We start from the raw sequence: 12,808 nt of genomic DNA, 5'->3' as shown, positions 1-12,808 counted from the left end.
GTTTTGCCTGTACACTGCAGCCGAGAGCTGTATATGCCGTAAAAGTGCCAGCGTCATCCGGGCTTTGCTGCTTTTTTGCCGCGATTAAGGCGTCCCGGCTGAAGAATTTACGGGGGCCTCAGTTGATCGTGCACTTTTTGTCTACTGTTTGCAGTTCATGCTGAAATTCAAAGCAGTGTATTTCGGACTTTTCGAACTGCTTGTAGTGCACGAATAAATTTTTTATTTCCTTTTTTTTTGTTTTTTTGTTAATGCCAGCGTATCACCTGATCACTAAGGAAGCTGAGCTCTCGTGAGGTCTCTCCGCCTCTAGTCCACGCTTTGAAAGGCGAGGAAATCAACTTTCAACCTAAACTTCGATTGATCGCTTTTTTTTTCTTAACTTCAATTAAGCGTCACAGAGACATGTTCTTATCCTTATTTCGCGATATTCATTGTAAACGTTTACTTGTAAAACGTAGAAACCGCTGCCGCTTCGCGAACGCGTTTGCTTGTGACTTTCACGTGTACGTATTACGCCCAAATTGTGCCGACACATGTAAATTCCACGTCCTGTGTGTCCGTGCAACCGGGTGCTTGCTTGCAAGACCTCGACCACGTTGCGCAGCGTCGGAACTTTGTCAATGTACTGCAGTGTTCGAGCTTTACAGACGTTAATTAAGGGCGTAGCCTAAAATCTGAAATCTAACATTTAGCAGGCACTCTAACAAATCTGTCGTCACTAACGTTAGATAAACTGTTTGATAATCAGTGCTTTAGAAAACTACATTGCGCATTGCCGCATGGCGACACCAGCGTTAACAGGGCAGAACAATAGATCCAGGAGTGTTGGAGTCATGCTTAAGCTCTCCTGGTTAAGTTTTCGGCGAGAGTTTCACGCGGAGCTTATGCAACAACGCGTACGGGCAAATCACTCAACGTGGCCATAAACTATATTCGTGGCCATCTAACAGCGATGCTACAGGCGAATCTGACCGTGGATGTCCTGGGGCTTCATAACTTAAAATTATTCCCACGTTTTTATTCCAATCTCCTCACGTCAAATTTGCTTAACCACCGGTACAAGCATCGGGCGGTAACCCGCAGGGTTCTCTAAACACACTAATAAAACGCTCTCCTCGTTTATAGGAGGTTACTGTTGTTTGCTTTAAAAATGAATAACATTGCCTACACTGAGCGGGTTGTTTTATCTAATTGGCTCACAAGAGGTGAGGAGCACACTGAAGTGGAGAGGGATTCGATGGGGCCGAGCCAGTGCACTGAAAATCGATAACCGGATGGAGAGGGTGGTGATAACATCTGCGATTGGTCCGCTTTCACTTACTTAGCTTGCGGTGGCTGGTCAAAAATTGCGGTGGTATGCCACGAAAGTTAAGAATGCCGCTAAAACGGATCTTCAGCAACGAAGAGTTGGCAGAGCGCTGTCGTAAACGTGCCGAAAGTGCTCCAAAACGTTACACGGCCACGCAAACAGTTTTATTGTGCGCAAATAAACCCATGCCCTCCGCAGGTTCGAGTAACCACTGCCTGAGCGATCGGCGGCAGCCATCTTAATTCCTTTCGGAACGGGGCAGCCTGCTTCTATTCAGAGAAAAACTCAGTTTTGTTCGGCATATTAATGCATCGTTAACGCGTACACGTCACTTTGACGCGGTGAGTTTTCGCGGTTTTGTGACGTCGCGTGACAGGCAGGTGAAGTGGGTGCAGCCCGAAAACCTTTGACGATTAGCCGAGAGCTAATGGCGAAAAGGCGTCGAATGAGAAGTGACTATTTTTCTTTTGTTCGAGCCAATCATACATAATCAGTGTGTACACGTCATATCAGATGGAGAGCTATTGCGGTTTGTGTGACGTAGCGTGACTGACAGACAAAGGGGGGGGGGAAGTCCAAAAACGTTTTTGACCAATCGCGGAGGACTGATTGCAGAATTGGAATATAAAAGTTTGGAATAGCTTTATGTTGTAGCGCCCCTGATAGTCTAAATATTGAAGCACATCCTGCTCGGGTAGATGGTGCTTGCTTAATGAAAGAATGTAGAACAAGGGCACAACCACATAGAGATACACAAAACACGACACAAAACAAGCCCTTGCGCTGCATTATGTCATTAAACCTAAATGTGGTTGCCAGTCTCCCATTTGTTGCTAAGCCATGGGTTCGAGAGGTTGCTTACGATTGGAGGCAAGCGTGGCCGAAGCTTTTTTGTAGGCTCAGGAGAAAGAGTGCACAGTACCGCTGACATTCGTGCTCGTACTCTCCCATTGCCACTTCAAGTGTATGCTTACGAAGTTACGCTAGTAAGCAGTAGATACCACTGAACGGGGCATTAACATTCTCGACTACTCGATAGCGATGCTAGGTGGATGTAATGATCTATATCGTGACAATCAGAATGCAACCAAGCGCAATGCAGTTTTTGGCGTGTTATTTCATCGCATGTGGCAAGTGCTTTTATGCTCAACATCACAGTATCGTTATTTGAATTGTGTCTAAAACACCTCGCAGAAATTATTACGTGTAAATCCTATGCCTCTTTAGAATCCAACTGATGCCCTTGACTGCATGTCAGATGCAGCAATCGAGAGTGGGATGCACTTACGGGCTAGGGGCACTATAACGTGAAGTTATTCCAGTTTGCTTCTATTCCGATTCGGTGACTAGCCATCCACGATTGTCTAAATTTTAACGAGCACCGCCCCCCCCCCCCCCCCCCGCCGCTCTGTCACGCGAGGTAATGAAAACCGCGAAAACTTCCCATCTAATATGAAGTGCTCCTACATGCAATGCGAAGCGCGTAGCCCTCCCCGAATGCGTTTGCCGGTAAAGATTACTGCTGCGCAAGCTGCCGTGGCGACGGCAGCTTGTGAAGTGGGGAGTGATGTCCCTAGCCTTTCGTATATAATATAACCAGCCTAGTAAATGATTTTAATGTTGCTGCAGTACCGCTATGGGCGGCGGCGTGCTGTTAAACTTACCATTACTCCCATTACTACCATTGCTCTAAAGCAATAAAACCTTGCATACCCTCCTCAGCCGTTGTATTGGTTTTCAACAGCTTCGCTGGACATCCACTATCGCAGAGCCGAGATGGCGAGTTAATTTTTTTTTTTTTTTTTACTGAGGCGATTCCGCTGTATTGTTCGTTGGCCAGTTCTGAAAAGCACGAACGTCTAAGCCACATAGTTTCATATAGTAGTTACTAGAGGGAACTCTGGCGGTAGTGTCTACGGCAACTGCAAGCGGGGTGGTTCTGCCAACATGGGAATCATGGGTAATACATAGACGTGCCTAAACTTCGTCCTTCTAGCTTCAAACAGCTCTATGATTTTGTCAGTCATTTTTAATACAGCACTGCGTAATAAATACTTAAACATACATTATTAAAATTGTCCAGCGGTAGGATTAGAACACAGTACCGCTAGCACAGAAGCCCGATATTGAAACCATTAAGACACGGATGCATGCATGGAGGAAGGAAAAAGGAAGGAGCATCGTGCTACGCGATTGAAGCCACACCTGTCGGCCCACCACGTGATCGCACGTGCGGTTGGTTTTAGTGTTCCCGCTTTGAAGGAAGAGTCACGGCAGGTCAGCCGAACAAACACGCACCGAGTTAAAACTGCTGGCATAGTTACTGGGTACCAAACGCCTCAGCAAATCTCGATCCTTGCCCCATGATATCGACGCAAGAGATCCCGTGTTGGGCCACCACTGAGCAAAGGGCTGGCTTCACGGAGCGTTCACTGACTGTGTGACGTAATGCGCTCTTCTAACTTTTTCCTTCCGCCATGGACTCACCCATCGAAAAAGAGGCCATAGAATGCGCTTATGAATTTCTCGCGGGCAAGCCAGCACGTTGAGACGCTTGGCGCGTTTCGGCTTGGCCACCTCGACCGGCTCAACCGCTGCAATTAGCAGCGATTGTGCGTGCTCGCGGAGACTTCTGCACTTGGTAAAGTATAGATTGCTCTTAGACTTAGCACAGTAAAGACACATAAGACACATACGACGTAATAAAGAAAACCAGAAGAACTTCGGAATCCACAAGCACGAAGACCGGAGAAATCCATGTATACCCGCCATTCCCAAAGATGGGTGAACGATTGCAGCACCATAGTTCCCTCTAGTAATTATCGTAGGAAACTCTGTCTTTCAGAGATTTTACTTTCCTTCCTCTACTTTCACTTCCTCCTGTGACTCGCCTGCCTCAGGGTTTGCGGGCGATATGGGATATTTCGGGCCAGTTTGAATGACTCCTTTTTTAGAGAGGGCGTTGCACACAATCTCGGAGTGGTACGTCTACGTGGGAGCGAGGGGACAACGTAAACAAAAAAAGTGCGTCTTAAAACAAGACAGGACCGTACAAGACCGGTTGCGAAAATCCAAAAGAAAGAGAGATTGATCAGCCGGAGCCATCTAGAAAACCCGTTTCCGTCATTTTAGAAGCATTCCTACTTCCACGCTACGCGCCAATTTCAGAGGCAGATAGGGTATTGCAAATTGATTTTGCGAGCCAGTCAGACAGCCAATATAGTGCATTGTCTGTTTTCAATGTAGCGTTGCTTTGACCTCCTTCTTTTATATATATCATCGTTGGCGTTCAGGCTACAGGTGGTCTTTTCTCTTCGTACATTACTGGGTGCCCGTCTGCTGACTTAAAGTGGCTTTATCTTTTGCGCTTTTCTTTGCTTATGCAGGTTGTTTTTTCTCCCTTTCGAAACGGCACTTCTCGAAAAGGCATCGGAGCCAATGTTGGCGCTGTAAAATTCAACCTTATCGACACGGGGTGGCAGGAAAGTGATGTTGCATCTGTACTGTTCTCTCTCTTTTTTTTTTCTCTCAGTTACCACTTTTCTATTTCTAGTTACGACGAACGTTCTGTTGGTAGGCATTCTTGCTTGTCAACTTTTATACTTATTATTATTTTTTAGTGCTAAATTTCTTCAAGAATAAAAACCTTAGAATAAGGAAAAATAAAGAAAGGAAAGAGAACTCGAAGAAACGACTGGTGGAAAGTTTGAAGAGCTCTCGACTGACACGCCACAAAGGCATAAATCTAGCACAGCGCATTGACAAGTAGGCCTTTCCAGCGATGCGCGCGCACTATTTCTCTAAGAGAACGTCCCGTATTTGGGGCCCGAACACTTGACTATTGTTATGGCGGTCTTGAGGCGTCACAAAAAAAAAAAGAGAAAAAAAATCTGAGCGCAATTTGAAGGAAAGCGTTAAAGTGGTACTGGGTACAGAGTTAGGTGACTGGAATGAAAGGGGAGGGGGGGAAAGTTCTTTTGCCAATACTTATTGTTATTCTTATTATAATTTCACAGACACTTAAAACGTCACACTCAGAGAAAGAAAAGCAGGTTAGCGATTGTTTCCCGAAAAAGACACGATGTCCCCCCACATGTCCACCCACATAGCCGAGTGTTGTTGCTAAAAAGAATACTAGCGTTGTAAAGGCCTCGTATCGGCTCGAAGCTCGACCGTTTGCGTACAGTAAGTCAGTTGGCGACATTGAGAGCGACACTTATTATGATGGGCAAACTGGCAGGTCAGCCTCGAGCGAAGCTCTGACTCAGCAGCGAGGAAAGGAAATTAGAGATAGTGAGGACGAAAGCGGCACTTCGAATGGACATAAAGGGCAAGGTGTATTCAAAGGCTCCAATCCAGGCCACCATCGCGCAGAAATGTGATATGTCCTTCAATATGTGTCAGGTACAGCCCACGTCAATGCTCTTTAAGACATCATGTCAGTGAGCGAATTTAGTCAAAAAGACGAGCTGCTGAACCTGACAGCACAAAGCGACGACGGCTGAAAGTTGAGCACTATAAAAGCAAATGCCTAAGAGTTTCAGTCCTCTAATCACACGCGGGACACCATGGTGCTGGCGCCTGTCTTTGCCGGTGTAATCTATTGGACATGTCAAGACTTATGCATTGCGCTTGCTCAAAGCCAGCTATTTAGCCCAGAGCAGACGCTAGGTCATTCGCTTCCGGTTGCATGCAGATGTCACCGCGGACATAATTGCTCCATGCTTCCCAGGTCACGCAGTAAACCAAAAATGGCTCTAGTCATTGCTCCGCCTGAATTTCCGTTTCGCTTAAGAGTACCACAGTAACAGGACATGTAGCAACAGGCCAGGTAGCAACGAGTCGTAGGATGAAGCCATAGCCACATGTCGTAGGAAGAGGTCTGCTGGCCGGCCACTTGTGGCTTTAGGTAAACGAAACGCAGTTATAGGTAACGCGCGCCTGACTTCTGATTACCTACGATACGTACCTACGTACGTACGTACGTACGTATGTATGTATATTAGGCTCCTAAGCACGAAGTCGTGGGATCGAATTCAGGCTACGGCGGCCGCATTTCGATGGGGGCGAAATGCGAAAACACCCGTGTACTTGGATTTAGGTTCACGTTAAAGAAACCCAGGTGGTCGAAATTTCCGGAGTCACCCACTACGGCTTGCCTCATAATCAGAAAGTGGTTTTGGCCCGTAAGACCTCATAATTTATTTGTTTATGTATGTATGTATGTATGTATGTATGTATGTATGTATGTATGTATGTATGTATGTATGTATGTATGTATGTATGTATGTATGTATGTATGTATGTATGTATGTATGTATGTATGTATGTATGTATGTAACGGATATAGCTGGCTTTGTGGAGGCTCCTCCCGACCAGGCCTGCCTCTCGTGCCCACTCTCATAATAATATCGAGGCTACATTAGTGTCATTTATACTGCTGTGTGTGCTGCGTGATCGTATGACGCCTTTGTTGTGTGTCATTCCCTATCCGGGAACGCTTATGGTTAACGGACTTGCATTCGCATCTTCCACTGTGGGCGGAACCTGGGGGACGAAAAGCGTACATTTGCATGCAAACAGAGCAGCGCTCGAAAATTACGAAAATTGGAATGGCTCAATTCCAGGAAACTGAACGAGGCGAGGTTGTAACGGAGGAGGGTGCGGCGTGCAGTAAGAGCGGGATAGGGGATCTGGGTGCGCCGTTGAAAGGGCCGCTGCCACTGCATTTCGCATTCAAGCAGGGCTCGCGCCCGGAAACAATAGACGGCGGTGAATATCGCATTATGCCGCTCGCAGACGTCTGTGCACCAACCGCGCACGCGCTCTCGCGCAGGCCTAATCTCGCTGTCTTAGCGTCCTGCTCGTCCGAGTCGGTTCGTGCGCGGTGCTCACGCCAGCGAGTTCCCTGCGCATTTCCTTCCGTCTCTGTTTTGAAAGTACAAAGCGAGGAACAAAAGAAGAATAAAAGGGAAAAAAAAAGGAACGACGGAAGACAGAGGGGGGCCCTAAATGCACTGCTCCTTTCAAGTGGTAACGACCTCTCAATTTCTAGCCTTAGCGCGGCGCTCTGCAGCGGAGACATTGTTTGAGCGCTTAACAGTCGCGTCCGCCTCTCGACCGGTAGCGTGCGCGCCGTGTCTGTGGAGCAGTCGTCGGTGGTGATGCAGGAAGGGGCGACGCAGTACGCGGCCGCTCGCTTTCTTCTTCTTCTTCGCTGTTTTTGTTCTTTTCGCTCAATTAGCGCGTTCACAGACTCACGGTTAATGTGCGAGAATGGGCGAGAGAGTCAAGCGCGGCCAAACAGAAGACGCCCGCCAGCTCTCGACACCTCTCATCTCCATGCGGAGTGCGCGACTGCTCCCTCTCTCTCTCGCGCCGCTCTCTCTCGTTCCAAACCCCGATGAGCACCGGCCAGCTAGCCAGCGCGCGTCGCCGCTTCCGCGGACGACCAAGAGGGGCTCAGCGTCCCACTTCTCCGCTGCCCGGCTCGCGGCGAGCGTGAGAATCTCGAATCGACCTCGTCGGGGCGAGAGCCCACACTCTCGAACTTCTCTTTCTCCGTTTCCATTATGTATTCTTCTTTTTTTTTTGTCTTTACGCGTGGTCCATTGTGTTGGTGCGCGCTGCGCATAGCGCACATGTCGTCGCTCTCCGCCTTGGCGCTCGGCCCTGCCCGGCCCGGCACGCAGTTACAACGACGCGTGTAATCGTAGCGCGCACCGAATGTACTATACAGCGGACACAAGTGTGTTGCGGCCCCCTGCGCGAGCACGAGACAAAACACCCTGCCTGCTCGGACGCAGGTATGCCGCGGCTCGAGAGTGCGCGCGCGCCCGGCGAGCAGACGTAATGTTGCATTCAACGCTGCCGCCGAAGCAGACGGCTCGCTTCCGGTCTCTCGAAAGCTGGCTGGCGTATCGCGAGCGGGGCTGTCGTGATCGTGCGGGGGTTGTAGCCTACTATTTGGTTGAGACGTTCGTTTGGCTTCGGGAAAGGCTTTGGATGGGTCGCGTGGCGGGGGCTGCTACTGGTCGCTGATTGACGTAATTTAAATGAGGCGCTCCAGTTCATGATAGACGAGTGACGGGACAGCTGACGCGCATGTTAATGCGTTTTGAGGAAGTCGGTGAGAAGCAGGAACGGGTCGAACTGCTGGCACCTGTCGGCTTGGTGGGACTGGAGCAACCGAGCGGATTTGGCGAAAACTTTACAACAGGGCGCCGCCCCGTATCGTGACGCTCGTGCAAGGCACTCGGTGGCCTGTTTATCTTTCCGGTATGCGTACCAAAGAAGCGATAAGCGCTTAGCAATGAAATGAATAACCCGCCTAGCATTTCAACTGGAGATCTAGATTCACAAGTTATCGGCCTGGGAGCCGTATATCACATAGACATGATTCGAGCTGCTCATCTCAAACAAAATGTTTTTCACTAAAACAGATAAAGTACGGGAGATAGTATCAGCGCTCGGGTAACCTCTCAGGGAACAGATTCTGCAAAACATTTCAGGTGAAATTTCGCCCAACGTTCACAAAAAAAGGGGGGGGGGGTTCTTGCAATTTGACGTTATCGCTGCTTTTTCAAACTCGACATCCTTAAGGCTATCCTTTTGTTTACAGAACAGAGTTTCAGGTCAACCCGAGAAGTCCACTGCCGCGTAAACAACGCAGTCAGTCATGCGGTCGGTAAAGCCTTCCAGGTAGTCACGTGTCGCCAAAGAAAAATCGAAAGCTACCAAAGAGGTCAGAGAACTCTAGAACCGTCGAGGACGCCGAGAGAGTCGAAAAACAAAAGCGAATGCAGGGTACGGAGCAATAGAAAAAATAATTAAAAAAGAAAACGCCGAAGCCCCTGCTGCTTACAAAAGGCTCGCAAGCAAGGACCTTACTTAGTCTATTCTTCTCCGGGTTTCTAGCCGCCTTCCAGTTCACTGCGCACACACGCGGGCATATATGCATATTGGTTTCCCAAGAGACTACGGGTCACTCCACCACGTCCAGACATCCGAAACCCGCCACTTTTGCAGTCGGAACCACGCACCGTCAACCGCGCAACTGTTAGCACTGCCTGGATCACCGCTATCTCTCACGGCACCATTCTGTCCCCTCTCTCGAGAAAATGTCTGTGAAGCGTGACGCTAATACCGTGCAGTAGCATGGAAGCTACGGCTTATCCCTCCCGAAAAGTGCCTGGCGTCACTACTCAATCTTGTGCGAAAGCTGACTTTACGCACTCTTAGAAAAAAAAAATTATGCTGATCTGCTGTGGATGGTTTATGGGCATTAATTGATAAGCACACCAGTTCAAAGATTTTGCAGACTGGGTATTTAACTTACGGCCTAGCGCTTAATCAACTGCTCTCTGATGATCGAGCGTGTGTAAGTTAGCTAGTTAAGATTTACATTTTATGATGATTTAGTGAAATGCGTAGGCTATATACTTCAAGGGCAATAGCTGACTCAAAACAATAACTGTCTCAACACGAATAACTGTCTCAACACGACCGACGATGGATGTTTTCCATTCTTAACGTGAGTGCTGAGTGATGAATCGACTGAGGATTTCGTCAACACCCGGCAGTTGCAAGAATGCAGTGTCTGACGTAAACGCGTGCGTTCGTTGTTAACAGTGGGGGCCACCGGAAGTGTGAGTTTAACCCCGTACTTCCGCCGCCGGGGCGGCCGTTCAGCCTCAACCGTAATAGAGAGCAAATCTGTGATGGTCAACGCTTTGAATATGGAGTATTGCTGCCTATGCTTAGTGCTAAGCGCCCGTCCCAGCAAGGGGAAGTTTAGGAAGTACACGAACTCCATACTTCTAGGCTACTCCCTGCCAATTCTTAATTGTGTACACAACACATTATGGGGACATCCTATCGAGAACGATTGATTAAAAGCTTAAGGTTCTTAAACGCGTTATCGAGAGTGAGGAAACTTCCACGCAGTTAAGAGTGTGTTTTTTCTTGAAGGAATTCTAGAGAGGCTTGCCTGTAGCGAGATAGATGGATGTGACGAAATTAAATGATAAGCAGTGTGTACGTACGGAAAATGCAATTAAATTTTACGCGCCGCCCACCGAGAGTCCCGAAATCAAAAGTTTTAGACCCAATAGATTGGCGAAATGAATATTACTGAGGGGCAGTGACGCTCACTCACGGATCACTCTGCGAGCAGCGTTACGGAGAGTCGGCTCAGGTTTAACAGACGCGAGCCAACTTTTTTCGCAACGATGCAGGGTACTGTAGCGGGTCGCAGTTTGTAAGAACTGCACCGATGGCGCGCAGCGGTACCGCGCTTGTTTCTTCGACGAGAAATCTCTCGCGTTTTGACCCGGGGGGGCGGCGAACGCGCGCGACAAAACGCCCGCTACCCGCGGCGAACGCGCATGCCGATCTACTTAAGGAGGTCATCGCGATAAGGCGAGCGCGTGTGTGCGTACACTGTTTCGAAGGGCCCGCGCTGTTGTCCGTGCCGCCGAGACACAGCAGCAGCAGCGGCGCGCGTTGCATTCGCAAGGGCGCACGCAACGACACCCTTGTCTCCACCGCCTGCCGCGGCAACGTCGTTGGTGTGGAAACTGAAGGGTTGCCGCCGCTCGCCCTGGAGCGTTCCCGCATTGCCGGCCGAGCTGGAGCCAATTAACGGGCCCCTCCCCCAACCCGCTGTTGCTGCTTCGCCGGAAAGCAAGCGAGCAGTGCGGCGTAGCCACTCGACTATAGCGAGTCAGCTTGGGGGTATAGCGTCCAGCTCCGTAGGCGTCGCGGATAACGGGGCGGTGATCGCCGGTCCCGCGGCCGATTCGTTAATTGATACCCCGACTCCCTAGCCGACCGTCCCCCTTGTTTCCCGTTCCCTTTCTACGAGTTGTGTGTTTATTATTATTTTTGTTTGTTTGTTTTTGTTTTGGACAGCTTTCCAGGGGACTTCGTGCCGCTGAGAACGGCCGGTTATATAGCGAAACTTTCGCGCGAGATTTCCGGCGCTTGCGTTTGTACGTTGTTCCGTTCGGGGAGCACGCGACGAGGTCGTCCTACAGCTGCCGACGCGAAGTTGCGTTTCCTTATATTATTTTTATCACGCGCACGCTGCCCTGCGGGACGTCGCCGATAACGAACGCACCGTGCGGACTCGTAGGGGCGTGGCTATTTGTCTGAGCAGCAGTACGGCCTCGGCGTTGCGTTAAAGTTGCCGGGTGGTATAGCTATCTTGACCGTATAAACACGCGATGGAAGGTCGGCGGTGGACGATGGAATGTTTGTACACGAGTTCCCTTTGCGTTAGGTTAAATCGTTTCTGGTTTCGCGCGCTCGCCGCGTCTTTCCCCGCCTGCGCAGAAGCCACTGTAGGTATGCTGGTCGTTATGACTTATGCTAAAAGGCGAAGTATGATCTCGAGGACCTATACACTCGGAGTTATCTCTCTGCGAGAATTATTCTTATTCTGTAGAAACAGTATATCGGCTGTATAGCACATGTACAAGAACACGACGTACAGCAAGCGTAACGCCTGCGGCCCTTCAGTTTTCCGAACCCTGGCAAATACAGACAGACGTCATCGCGTTGCGGCGTCGAGGCGTCCAAGTAGGTTTTGGAACTTTGGCAAGTATGGCTTGCCGAGAACGAAGACTCTGACGTCAATTCGGCCCTGCTGAACTTAAAATGTGGTGCAATTCGTTCATCAATTCTTAACATCACGCCGCGAAGTCGAGAAAGAAGCAGTAGGATCATAATTAAGCTCGTGAGCCAACGCAAACTGTCTTCACGGGGTTGCCTTGCAACTCACGATGCTGACATTCCGAAATCGAACGACACTTTATTCGGCGAAATGGTGGCTACAACGGGAGGGTCACTTTCCATCGCGTATAAAAACCGGTTGGATTTCCTCGCTGCACGTTGACGTTAATTGAACTGTAGTCCCCTTGTCTACGTTTCCTGCTAGAAACTTGGCGTTCGTGCGGCTATAGGCTAAGCTCAAAAATGTCAAGTGCATGTTGACATTTTTTCCCTCCTAATCTAAAGGCCCCGCCGAATCGGTAGGAGCACACGTGTTCTTTGCACTCGAGAGAAATGGAACTCGGCTTTGGTGCCATCGGTACCGTTTCGAGTTCGACCACCTATGCCAACTGACTCGAGGCTGTAGTGCTCGCGCCAACTTTGCAGCGGAGCACCGTCTTTAGAAATGACGAACGACCTCAAGGTCCACCCGCTCCCTCCATTCCCTCCTCCTCCTTCCTGCTTACGTTCCCTCCTCTGTTCTTCATTACCTTAGCTGTAGTTCATACACGGGCTTATAGGAGACGAACGGTAACTTCCAGCGGGGCAGATGAGCACGCGATCGCCCGTTCCCGTAAGTGGCGGCCGGTGGTGGCTTCACGCCATTCACCTTGGACCAACGTAATTGGAGTAGCCAGCCAGGGTGCTCACTCGCTTACGCGACCGAGAAAAGAAGGCGCGCTAGCCATAGACACACAAACACACACAATGCGTGGGCGCGCT

This window comes from Dermacentor andersoni, chromosome 5, assembly GCF_023375885.2.
Source record: "Dermacentor andersoni chromosome 5, qqDerAnde1_hic_scaffold, whole genome shotgun sequence".
NCBI lineage: Eukaryota > Metazoa > Arthropoda > Arachnida > Ixodida > Ixodidae > Dermacentor > Dermacentor andersoni.
This window is presented reverse-complemented; position numbering follows the sequence as displayed.